The 12404-nt window shown below is 45.3% G+C and overlaps 1 protein-coding gene across 2 annotated transcripts in view; it reads left to right on the forward strand.

The window, feature by feature from the left end:
• Positions 1–7797: 7797 nt before the first annotated feature.
• The window catches only part of zmiz1a (zinc finger, MIZ-type containing 1a), a 108949-nt gene continuing 104342 nt past the window's right edge, over positions 7798–12404 (forward strand). For both annotated transcript variants that reach the window (XM_079730581.1, XM_079730582.1), the window contains exon 1: positions 7798–7918. The gene's annotated coding sequence lies outside the window, so the exon portion shown is untranslated. The remainder of the gene's footprint in view (positions 7919–12404) is intronic.

The raw sequence follows: 12404 nt of genomic DNA on the forward strand, positions 1-12404 counted from the left end.
CCAACACCGCCAATAGGGGGTGCTGTTTTCTGTGGTATAACTGGGGGAGGGGGTCAAAGACAGACATGGGCCTTAAACACAGCTTTGCTTTGTTTTCATGCTAGTAGAGAATCCATAGTGGGCCACAAATCTCTCGTGTTCATTTACAGCTAGATGGGTTATCTGTTTAGTTCTTTATCCAAAGTATTCACTTGATGATGTTTAATAGCTCTTAATCCCATTGGTGCTTAATTTCAGTGGTGGTGGAGGGTGTGAGGATAGAAAGAAGAGAGAGTTGAGGTGAGGTCATTCCCCATCATTGAGATGCTTCAGGTAACAGGTTGCTAGCTATTTGTGGCTGTCTACCAGAGTATTATGTCCGGTTATAGAGTTAGATCTTCTTCACCGACAAAACCCCTTTAATGTCATCCACTGCACCCTTGGGAGAGCCCTGTTGGTGGTGGGGGTAGGGTGGTGGAGGCTCATCTAAGCCCACACAATAGAATCATCTCCCAGGCTCTGCTTGTTAGGTCCTGCTGCCTTTTGTTGTTGTTGAGGAATTGCCTGTGTGTGTGAGTGTGTGTGTGTGTGTGTGTGTGTTTGTGGGTTTATATATATAGCTGTGTGTGTATGTGCAAATGTGTTTGTTTGTGTGAGTGTGTATGTGAATGTGTGTGTGTGTGTGTGTGTGTGTGTGTGTGTGTGTGTGTGTGTGCGTGTGTGTGTGTGTGAGTGTGTTTGTGTCCACCCCAAACAGAGAGCTATACTGAATGAACATGTTCATCCTCTGAGAGATTAAACTCCTTGTTATGCTACTCAAATCCTTAAACCTGCAGGTGAGAGATGTCCTTGTTAGTATGTGGGTACGTGTGTGTGTGTGTCTGTGTGTATGTGTGCATGTGTGCGTGTGTGTGTGTGTGTGTATTCATACGTGTGTGTACATGCATAATTACGTGGTTGTGTGTGGGTTTTTCTGTGTGTGTGTCTGTGTGTGTATTTGCCTTTGCATGTTTATATTTCATCCTGAAAAAACACAAAAAAAAGACTTTTTGCAAATTGTTGCGAGGTTTTTTGTTTTGTATTTTATTACGCATTGAATCTTGTCTGGCAGACTCCTTCCTTCATCCGCCCTCCAGAGCAATGATGTCATCTGTGGGAAGGGAAGGTATTTCTCTCAGACACAACCTGTCAGGGGCCAGGGGCCGCGGTAACTCGACACGCCTTGAAAGTCTGTGAGAGAGAGAGAGAGAGAGAGAGAGAGAGATTTGGGAGGGAGAGAGTGGGGGAAGGAGAGAGAGAGAGGGAGAGAGAGAAAGAGAGGTAGAGAGAGATTGGGGAGGGAGAGAGTGGGGGAAGGAGAGAGAGAGACAGAGTAAGAGAGACAGAGAAAAGAGAGACAGAGAGAGAGAGAGCGATCGGTCGCTCACAGACAAGGGCATTATTTATTTTCTCTCTGGATGAGATTCAATACCTTCTCCTCCAGCTCCATCCCCTTCTCCTTCTTCAAACTCCTCAACGTCCTCCTCCACCTTTATCCCACCTACCCTTCCTCCCATCCTCCTCTACCTTAATCTCCCCCCTTTCGCTCCCCCTCCTCCTCCTCCTTCACCTCCTCTGCTGCACTTTCTTCTCCCGCCTCCTCTTCCTCCTCAACCTCCTCCCCCCTCCCGTCCTCCTCTACCTCCTACGGCTCTGGAATTGAGAGGAGCAGAACACTCGACTCCTCATTGCACAACAGAGCCAGGGGTAGGGCGGGGGGAGTGGGTGAGAGGGTGGTGCTAAACAGGTATTACCGCAGCAATGATTAGGCCATTTGCACATATAGCCGTGGTGATTTGCCTAGAGAGAAAGCAGTGGGTTTGGGTCATGCTGAATGACTTTATTATTCAACGTTTGTTTGTCAACCGAAATAATACCACTCATGATAGCTATTACCGCCCTTTAGTCATTTTGAGTGCAAGATGCACACTAAAGATTTTTAAACATATATCCTTTTTTAAGGAGCGTGTATGCTGTGTCCTCACAAACAATTGTTAAATTTGCGAGGTGACGTAAAAACATATACACGGACGTAAAAACATATACACAGGGATGAAGTATGACACCCAACATGTTTTTTGTCTGTAAACTGTCAGGTTAGCAACAAATGGTTTGACTGGAGGGTTAGCCTGCAGTCTCAGGGAAGACATGAGACATTCATTGCGGTTTAAACTGGTATGTACTCACCTTGTAAACAGCTAGAGGCACCAACCGAGTGGTTCCCACACAATTCTCCTGTAGGTGACAGAGCATTTCATCTTGCGCTTCTGATAGTTTAACCGATTGAATTCATGAGAATTTAGATGTTTATAAAAACCCATTTCATGTAGCCTTCTATTGCTTTCAATACGAAACAGACAGGAGCAATCATAAAAAATGTCAAACATTATGCATTTACAAGACTCCAAACCATGTCAGATCGCCCATTTCAGATCAAAAAACCTCTCACTCTGTATCTGATTCAGAGATATAACTCATAGAGAATATTCAGGAATAGAAAGTCATAAAAAAACTCCATATGGACGCCTATGTGGGTGCAGTTCAAACACACAACTGCGTTCATGAATCTTTTGGTTCCTTTTTTTTTTTTACCACAAGAGCTTGGGGTCAGATGGGCCTGAAGAATGTACGTTTGAGAATAAGTAACAATGACCGGCCTGTTTTCCAAACACTTAGACCACTGACAACTAAATGACCCGGCATGAGTCAGCATTTCAAGCATACAAATACATTACATCTCACTCCTTATCAAACAGTGAACACATTATGATGTATGATTTACATCAAATTAAAAGAACGGCCTATCGTTTCTGTGTTCGTACATTGTTTTGTGATATTTTAAAACAATCACAATGCATAATCCACAGTAATTACATTAAACAGCGCAACTCAAACGACAAATTAAAATAAACCGCTGAATTAACTAGGCATCACCAAAGAAACCCCTCACGCAGCACAAAACAATATTTAATGCAGGCCACTACACCAGCCATCCTTGAAAACATGCCCATGCTCAAACATTTTCAGTTAGAGTGCAGTAATCGATCGCCTTAAAAGGTTATGTGAATCAATACAAAGTTGTTTTGGGCACCCGGGCTATTATATTAATGTCAACCTGAGAAATAGGCACTAGTTTAGCTGGTAGGTCTGCCCAGCTCCCTTTTCCTTCCTTTTGAACTCTAACAACATGGCCCCTACTTATAGCACAGGATATGACAGGATATGACATTCGGCCCATCAATAACTCATGCTTGTAGTTCATGTTTGGATTAAATAATGGTTGCTACGGTGTCCAAAAGCATGGGTTCCATCCCCCATGCCCCTTCCTTTAGGCTACCTTGAGCAAGGTGCCCTTCTAACCTCTTCTTCCTCCTTAATGACCTCCATCTGAATTCACTGTAAGTGATGAACAACAGCATCTGCTAAATGACTCAATAGCAGTAGATAGCGATGATGTGGCTGGGGTACTTTCTTATGACGTCCTGATGTTTTCCCTTTCAATTCTTGTTTTTGAATAACACCAACCCGTTTCAATCATCAAAACTAAATATAATCATTCATGTTTTAAAACATTCACTGAATCATAACCTCCTGATGCGAACATGACAGTTTGACCTGGTAACCCCCACCCCCCCTTCCCACATCAACACACACACACAGCTGGGAAGACGAATTAAAGCATTCTTCTTTCTGTTCGTCTCTTGGGAACAGACCCTACTGACTATAATGATAAGGCCTGGCGAGTTGTGCAGTCAAGGATGACATGCAGGTTTTGGCATGGTCACACCATTCACACAGCTCTCTGTCTCTCCCCCTGGTCCCAGTCCTCTCCAAGGTCAGATTCTCTGTTGCATAACGTAGACCCTGAACAAGGCTCAGACATGTGCATGCATGCATGCATGCATGCACAATGGGGGGGAGAAGAGGTATGGGCTTGAGGCTTAGTGCATGCATTGCTGCTGCAAGAACCTGTGGGTAAAAATAGAACAATCACATGCTCAAAGATCAAACAAGCCTCACTCTGAATCTCATGTTGTCGACACCCACTTAGCATTGATAAGTAGTTGCTTCACACATACGCAGTAATGCTGTTACTACTAAGTAAATGCTAATGGACACTTTTGATCCAAAGTGATTTACAGTGATTTGTATTAAGACATATGTACTTAAGTAGCCAGTAAGTATCTTTCCAGGAATGCCTACTACTAAACTGTGGCCCTCAGGATTGAACCCAAAACCTTTTGGCTAACACCCTAGACCACCGCCCCCTTACAATACAGAGATAAAATGTATTAGGTGTTACGTCATTGTTCTTTTCATTCACATCTCTTTCCTACTATGCTCCTCGGCCTCTCTGCTGTTCCTTCTCTGCTCGCTACTCTCCACTACCCTCGACAGAGCCTGGGGGAGCTGTAAGCTGTCACGGTTCTCCAGTATGGAAGGGTCTGTGATGGTGAGCACCTACTACTCACTGCCTGGCTCTCAGGTACCCAATGCTGAGCCTAGGAAAGACCACAGGGGGGCCCGGCCTGAGAGGTTGAAAGGAGGGAGAGAAAGAGGGGGCGAGTCGGGTTAAAAGAAAAGGAACAGAGCGGAGAGGAGGGGAGAGCAGAAAGGAAGTGGTAGGGAACTGGTTCAATGCAGGTGCGCAAATGTAGCGGCATACGCTCCTGTTTGTATTCAATTATGGATTGGAATGATTGATACGTATAATTTAATAACATATCTCTTGTTTCTTCATGGAAGACAAAGATAGAAATTGGCATGCATATACACCCATTTCCATCTTAGAATGATCTTTATCCATAAAAAAGGATATGAAAATTGAATTTATAATGTTACTATGTTCATTTTTACCGTTTCAAATCGTGAAGTAATTTTTGCCACTTGCTTGGTCAATCGGTCAACACAATATTGTGTAAATCGCTGTGTGTATGGGGAAGCCCATTCATGGTAATTTTTCTGTATTCATTCCTAATGGCCATTATTTCCCCCAGCCACATGAGTGTAATGGCCTGAGACAGCAGGGTTGCCCTGTGCAAAGCCGTCTGGCCGCAGCGTGCACCGCACAGCTGATTTCAGCCCCACTCCAGGTCCCCAGCATTATACCACTGTGTGAAGGAAAGCACCAATTGCATTTGACTTGACTTGACCAATCACATTTAGACCCCTACTCCGCCAGAAGGTTAACACCCACTTAGACTCCGCCTCTGGCTAAAGGTTAATACCCATGTAGACCCCGCCTCTTGGCAGGAGGTTAACGCCCACTTAGACTACCCTTTCCAAATGTTAACGCCCACCACAGAACCTTATTCAGAAGGTTAGATTTGACCTTACTGACCATGACTTGGAATAAAGTCATGTTTTGGGGTTTAGATTCAGCTTAGTCTTAAGGCTGTTTTATTCCCAGTACAACGGTTATGGGGTCGGACCTTCTCTGGAGCATGAACACATCTTGCTCATCCTTGAATAAGATGCGTGTTTAACCCCCACCTGCTTAGGACAAAAGCTTCGGTTGTGGTAGTAAATTCAGTACGCTATTACAGGATAATCATGCATGTTTTTGTCGATTGCTTTCCACACACAATGCAAATCGTGCTAAATCTTTGAGTCGGAGCACGCCTCAGCCAAAGCACTTGTTTCCATCTGAAATCCATTGCAATCAATTGACCCCCGTTCCTTGAATCGAGGGTCTGTGAAATGATACACACAGAGCCCAGCAGAGCCAGAGTCTCTCTCCCGGCCTATAATTCAGTCATTCATCATCTCAGCCATCTGGCGTCATAGTTGCCACTGCTACTGCGACTACAACCAGCGTTGTTTTTATGAACTGGGATTTGAATTTCCTGGGAGAAGCGGATAGCCTCACATGTGTGACACTGTGCGTGACCTCCACTTCTCGGGTGGCGTTTAACAAAAACTTGATGGATGGCCCAGAACGGACGATATTATGATGTGGCCAACATCTATTAAACGACCGCAGCGGCCAGGAGCGCTGATAGCTGCCGATCCTGACACGGAGTGTTGCCTGTTTCTTCTATCACCGTCTTATTCTCTCTCTGGTTTATTTTTTTTCTTTATTCCTAGGAGCACACCTTCATTCTATTACGATGACTGTGAAAACACAGCATCCTTTTGAAAGGGACAAGTCCCTAGGAGGTGCATCAATGTAAAAACAATATAAAAATAAAAACATTGGTCACCGGTGATGTCACCGGACCCATTTGTCCCTCCGTCGGCCCTGTGTGCTTATAAGCTCTCTCAGGCCGGCGGGCTGGAATGTCCTTGAGATGCCGTGACAGCGGTGGGATGGCCGGCCCCGCCCACCCACCCACCCTGAAACCCCCTCCCAACCACTTTTCCCCTTCAGATACCCCCCCCCCCTGTTCTCCTGTCCGTCCAGCCTGCCCCTCGCTGCACTAGTGTGTCTCACGCCCTCCAGGCAGGAAGCTATAGATGGCCCGGTGTCATTCCTTTGTAAAAAAAAATAAAAGCGTGGCCCAGAACGGAAGGGATTATTCCACAGCAGAATGAAACTTGTCAACATTTAATTTAACTAACAATTTTTTTTTATTTTCTTTGTTTTCAGGATTTTCAAGGGCCTTGTAGAGTACTTGTTTGTGGAAAGCTGAAATGTATGAGGAATTTATACACAATATATATTCATATATATAAACAGCGAGCGAGAGAGAGAGAGAGAGAGAGAGAGAGAGAGAGAGAGAGAGAGAGCGAGAGAGAGAGAGAGAGAGAGAGAGAGAGAGATTTCTATCAGATGCACTGTTCCAGCTTAGGAAACGCGCTGCCCTCCCTCTGGGCAGTTCAGCCTTGTCTGACTAGTCGGGGAGAGCTGTGTGCGCGTGTGCATGTGCGCGTGTGCACGTTCGCGCCTGTGTGTGTATCTGTGCGCGCTTTCGTGTGTGTGTGTGTGTGTCTGCGTGGGTGTGTGTGTGTGTCTGTGTGTGTCTTTCGGGAGGGGAGACATTGTTCCTTGACGTCACCGCCCGGCCCAGCCAGCCGCTGTAGCCACTGCTCTCAAACATGTCTTTGTTATTCTGAGGCTTCCATCTGAGAACGGTGATCAGCAAAATACGGAAGCCGATAGCCGCTGCGCTCACTCGCACACCCGGGGGAAGAAGAGAGGGCGGGGCGGACGTGTGTGTGTGTTTTGTCAACGAAATTGATTCAATAAATACATATTTGAAAGCAATGAACGCAATTAAGTCAATACACACGACACTAATATGGCGATGTGGAATAATAATTTCACAATACTTTTTATTTATGCGATTTTTAAATTATATAATACAAATATATAATGTAAATGTTTTGGTGTTGTCAAATGTCCCGTTGTATAGCTCCTATGCATTCTCTGTGTTGCTGTTTGAAAGTCATACTTTTTCATCAAATACAAAAAAAATGTCAACAAATTCCTTGTTTGTATCCATATTTATGTTTGGAGATGAATACCGAAAGGATGCGCAGTGCACAGCTATTACTAATAATAGGCTCTATTAGAGAATAAGGCTCGGGGCAATTTAAAGTGAGTAAAAATAGGCTACAAGCCGTACATGTGAACTCCGGTCCAGTGTGATCGGGCTACCCGTCAATTGCGCCATTACAGCGTGTTGGGTTGGTCTACAGCAGCGTCGCTGGGCTCCCTCTTCAAGAAATCTGGGACACGTTTTGACACCGACCGCCAAGCATGGCTCTCTGTGGTAACTGAATAGCTAGTGTAATTTGACACTTCAACTTGCCGTGCTCTACGGTAGTTGATTCAGTCAGTCACTCACGTCGTTTTTTGGGGGATCTCGTGTCGCCTTTGTGAAGTGGAAAGGAGCACCGTAAACACGAGGGTTTTTGGAGAACTAAAACGGACCGTCCCGGACGTCTGATTCACAAAGTAAGTTCCGCACTTTCAACATCCCCACCGTGCCGACGCAAAGGGGGGTTATAAATATGTTCATGTGTGTGTTGTTCAGAATGGGTCTGCTGCCTTCTCTGCTGCTGGACACACACACTCGACCTGCTAACAATAGGTTGACCTACAGTATTTAATTGCACTGATGAAGTTATTTTGACCCAGAGTTTTGATTTTGATATCTGTCAAGACAAAACGAGCCCAATTTACGCAGCGTAATAACCGGGTTATTGGGCTGTGTGTGTTGCGGGTTGGCGTGCGGGTCTCCCGTTTATACATGATCAAAGTAGGCATGAATACTGAGCGACACCTCGCAGGGAAGATACGCTAGACACGCATTATGACAAGCACATTTACACGTTTTACACGTTTTCGCGCGTAATGGAAACCTCATTTGCATATCCTCGGTAAGTCACTGGGCGATTTAGTTGAAGCTAACCTGGGAATGTGTGTCAGTTAGCTCATGGCTCAGAGCAGCTTGTAGAGAGGAGTCCCACATAAAGCCTATTATTATCCGCTACCTGTTGTAATACAATTAGGAAACGCGTGTGTTTCGACTTGGCACGGTGTAGCCCAGTACAGGCTGGTGGTGCACCTATTGGATTGGCGAGGGCTAAATGCAACTATTTGTACTGTTAACGGCGCGTGTTTACACAGATAACCACACACTGATGGTGTTATAGATGCAGCGTTCAGCGGAGTTAAACACCCAATTGAACCTGCGTTAGGTTCAGGAAGAAGGTATTGGATATCGGCGGCACCGCTCTCTGGAGCAGCAACAGCGGCCGTCCTCAAATCAGTGCAGCGGGTCTAGCGAACCCTCCCAGTTAAATTCCTCCGTCTGCCTTCGAGGCCAGCCGGGGCAGAGCAGAGAGCAGCAGAGGGGGCTCCCGATGGGAGGAGGAGGAGACTGAATCCCTTTCATTATCACAGGAGAGCCTCTAGCTAACTTGAAGAGCAATCGAAGTGGAAGGAAGAAGGGAAATCAGGTATTTTAGAGAGGCGTAGAAGGTACCAGATCCTCATTTGGATGAATAATGGACTGCGAGCCAAGGGCTGGCTTTTGGATTATATCAGTGAACCTAGGGCAATATGGAGCAATCGATATTCTGCAATCAATATAAGGCTGTGCAATCAATTGCTGTTTTATATCCAGTTTGTTGTACCTTCTTTTTCTTTTATCAGGTAATGCAATCTAATGAGATTAATTTATAAAGCAACAGGCGTCTATATAACCTAGATCTGCTTACTATTGCTCACTTTGTCTTTGAAAACAAAATCGGTTTGATACAAGCCTTTAATGAAAACAAGTTGACTAAGAATAGGTGACCATAATGAATGACAGCCTGGAGGAGAGCATAAGGAGCAGAAACCATCTGCATTTGTTTGAAAGGAGAGTACATTCCCTTGTGTGAGTCTGTGTGTGAGTGTGTGTGAGAAATTGTGTGTGTCTGTGTTCGGAAGGAGTTTTGTATCCTTCTGTTGTCCCTCTTGGGGCCTCTGCAGTCAGCCAGCCAGCTAGCCAGCTAGCTAGCCTGTGGGACTAGACAGGAGGGTGTCTGATTCACTAAGCAGGCTCACAGTGTCTTGCTCCCTCTGTGTTCAGCCAGGGAAAAAGCAGAGCGAGCTCTCCACCAACACACACACACACGCCACACGGGGGCTGAGCGAGGTGCAGAGAACACACAGCAGCTGGGTCACGCACACACAGATTTTTGTGGAGCAATCAAACAGAGAAATTTGAGAGGTGAGACAAGAGTGGAGGAAGAGAGTTTACTAGGTACTGTCTGGTACTGATAGAGTGTGACTAGCTGATATCAGTTTCATGACAGGTGGCTCTTTCTTTAGCACTTTTTCCCTGCTCTATGGCGGCTGTAGGAAGACAGCGGAACGCAGAGCGGCACGGAACAACTGACGATTGAAGCAAAGACAAACTCATGCTCTTTGTCTGTGTCTGACGGTCTGCTCACGCTTTCTCAGTCTCCCCCCCCACCCCCTTTGCTGTTATCTATTTTTCTATGGAGAACATATTGGTTTCAAGCCCTCAAAGATTATATTCATATACATAACCTGTTTTTCTTATGACAAGGTGTGAAAGTGAAATGCATAAACACATTCATTCTAAGCATTTACACCTTTCAAAATGCCAGACAGGGACGCATTCATTTAAAAAAGGGCTAGAAGGCATACACAAAAATACACACCTCGTTACATGTAGGCATACATTTGTTTTTTCAATAGTACATCTGACATGTTTTCAAATCCGGTTTTGGTGCTCGCACAGTCTAGCAAGTAAAGAAAGGAAGTTACACCGTTCCACTCTGTATACATCCTCTCATTCATAGTCCGTGAATGCCCTCTAGGCATTTACAACCTGGCAAACACCAATCAATGTTTTGACAAGCGGTAGACGTTTCCCTGCCTTAACGATTGCTGTGCTGTGGAGCACTAGTCGGGCTGTGTGCTTAGACACTGGTTGTTTGAGGCTACTTCCGGCCACCGTCAGCCCCGCCATCACCTACACCTCTACTGGGGAAGAAGCCAGTCTAGTTGCATCTGCCTATTTCTGTCTCCTTCGTCTCTTCCTTCTGCGTCTCCCTCTCTGTGTAATATAAATAAATAAATAAATAAAAGCAGTTATTTCAGGAAGTCATGTGACTGTTTTTATTGTTCAGTAATAACGGCTGATTAACTGATAATAACTGATAATCCTGTATCGAGGTCTAAGGCAGAAGGGTGGAAAAACTATAAAATATGCTGTAATTATACTCTTTCTGGTCTCACTCCGTAAACCTGCCGCAAGATTGTTAATTACAATGCGGTTGTTTTTGTGTGTAACCAATTAGTTTTGTCTATTAACGGAACAACGGTCAACAAATTCCAAACGTTGTATGCAGTTTCTTTTTCTAAGCAATCTAGTAACATTCATAGGTGATGAAGGTCTTAGATGATGCTCTTGGATAAACAACAGTTCTGCCGCCCCCCCCCCCCCAACCCACCATAACTTGGCTAAGGCAAATATTTGGCCATTGTCAACTTTAGCTCTACTTATTTCTGTACTCCCTGCCTGAGCTCAAACTGAGCCGGTCTGGTCTAAGATGTTCACCTCTTCACAGTTTAACAGGTTCTTGAGCAATGTTTACTTTGGAGTGTATAGTGTCAATGCTTGTCTTTTACTGTTGCTCGCGACATGGCAGGGCTTATAGCATAACTTTTAAGAACAGTCTAACGACCAACTTCTCCCTGTTTGACTGGAGTACTAACTTTTGGCTTTTGACGGGAGTGGGGTTAACCTATGACCGTGTGGCAGCTTTGATAGGGAACCACCCCTTCAAATCAAATACTTTGCATCTTTTGCATGCTTGGCTTGTGTCCTATCAAAAAGCGTTGGTTTTACTATTCATTCTGAGGGCCCGCTGGTCTAATGGTCAGAGAGTCTTTGGCTCCAAGGCTAAAAAGTGAAGTGTTTCATTCCTCAATGTCGGCGGTCTAACTTGTAGCGTCCTTAAGCTAGACGTTGCTTTGGTGAAAAGTGTCTAAATGAGTATGTAGTCGTGAATAGTCCAGTAGAAGGAGAGGGAGTGGAAGAGAACTCCAGGCTGGCCCTCATGCATGTTTGATTTGATGCTCTCGGAGAGATGAGTGCAGTAGTTGTCACAATGGCTGCGTCCTGTCCCGCCCTCCTCCTCGGTTCACGGGGGCTGTTTGAATCATAAATGACACCCAGTCTCGCCAGAGTCCCCACGAGGGGAACAGTGTGTTCCAACTACCTAGCCATCCATCTCGTTCTCTCCCTCCATCCATGTCCTTCTTTCCATCCCTCCAACTTGTTCCTTCATCCATCCATGTACAATCGTCCAATTTGGTGTTCTTTTAACTGCTGATGAAATTCTGTGTGTGTGTGTGTGTGTGTGTGTGTGTGTGTGTGTGTGTGTGTGTGTGTGTGTGTGTGTGTGTGTGTGTGTGACACTGCTGAGTGAGAAAGAGAGAGAGAGAGAGAGAGTGAGAAAGTGGGGTAGAGGGAGAACTTGAGATGGGGCGAGAGAGAGATAGCGACGGATAGTATGTCTCTGTGAACGAGTGTCATTGGCGTGTGTCTGTTTGGCTTGTAAATCCTGTTTAAGCTAAACAAACTCATCGTCCTCATCTTCAAACAAACTGTCTCTCTGTATGTGTGTGTGTTGTGCTGTTGCGTTTTTCCCGCCTCTCTCTCTCTCTCTCTCTCTCTGTCTCTGTCTCTGTCTGTGCTGTCGCGCTTTTCCCGCCTCTGTCTCTCTGTCTCTCTGTCTCTCTGTCTCTCTGTCTCTCTGTCTCTGTCTCTGTCTGTGCTGTCGCTCTCCTTCTCTCCCCCTCTCCCGCTCTAGCTTTAGAAGTACAGCTAATAATTCCTCTTCTCACTCCTCATGCTGGGGTCAGTGGGTTTATGATTTCATTTCACATTTTCTAGCTCCAACTGTTTTGCAATGCG

Source organism: Pollachius pollachius (assembly GCF_949987615.1).
Source record: "Pollachius pollachius genome assembly, chromosome: 2".
Taxonomy (NCBI): Eukaryota; Metazoa; Chordata; class Actinopteri; order Gadiformes; family Gadidae; genus Pollachius; species Pollachius pollachius.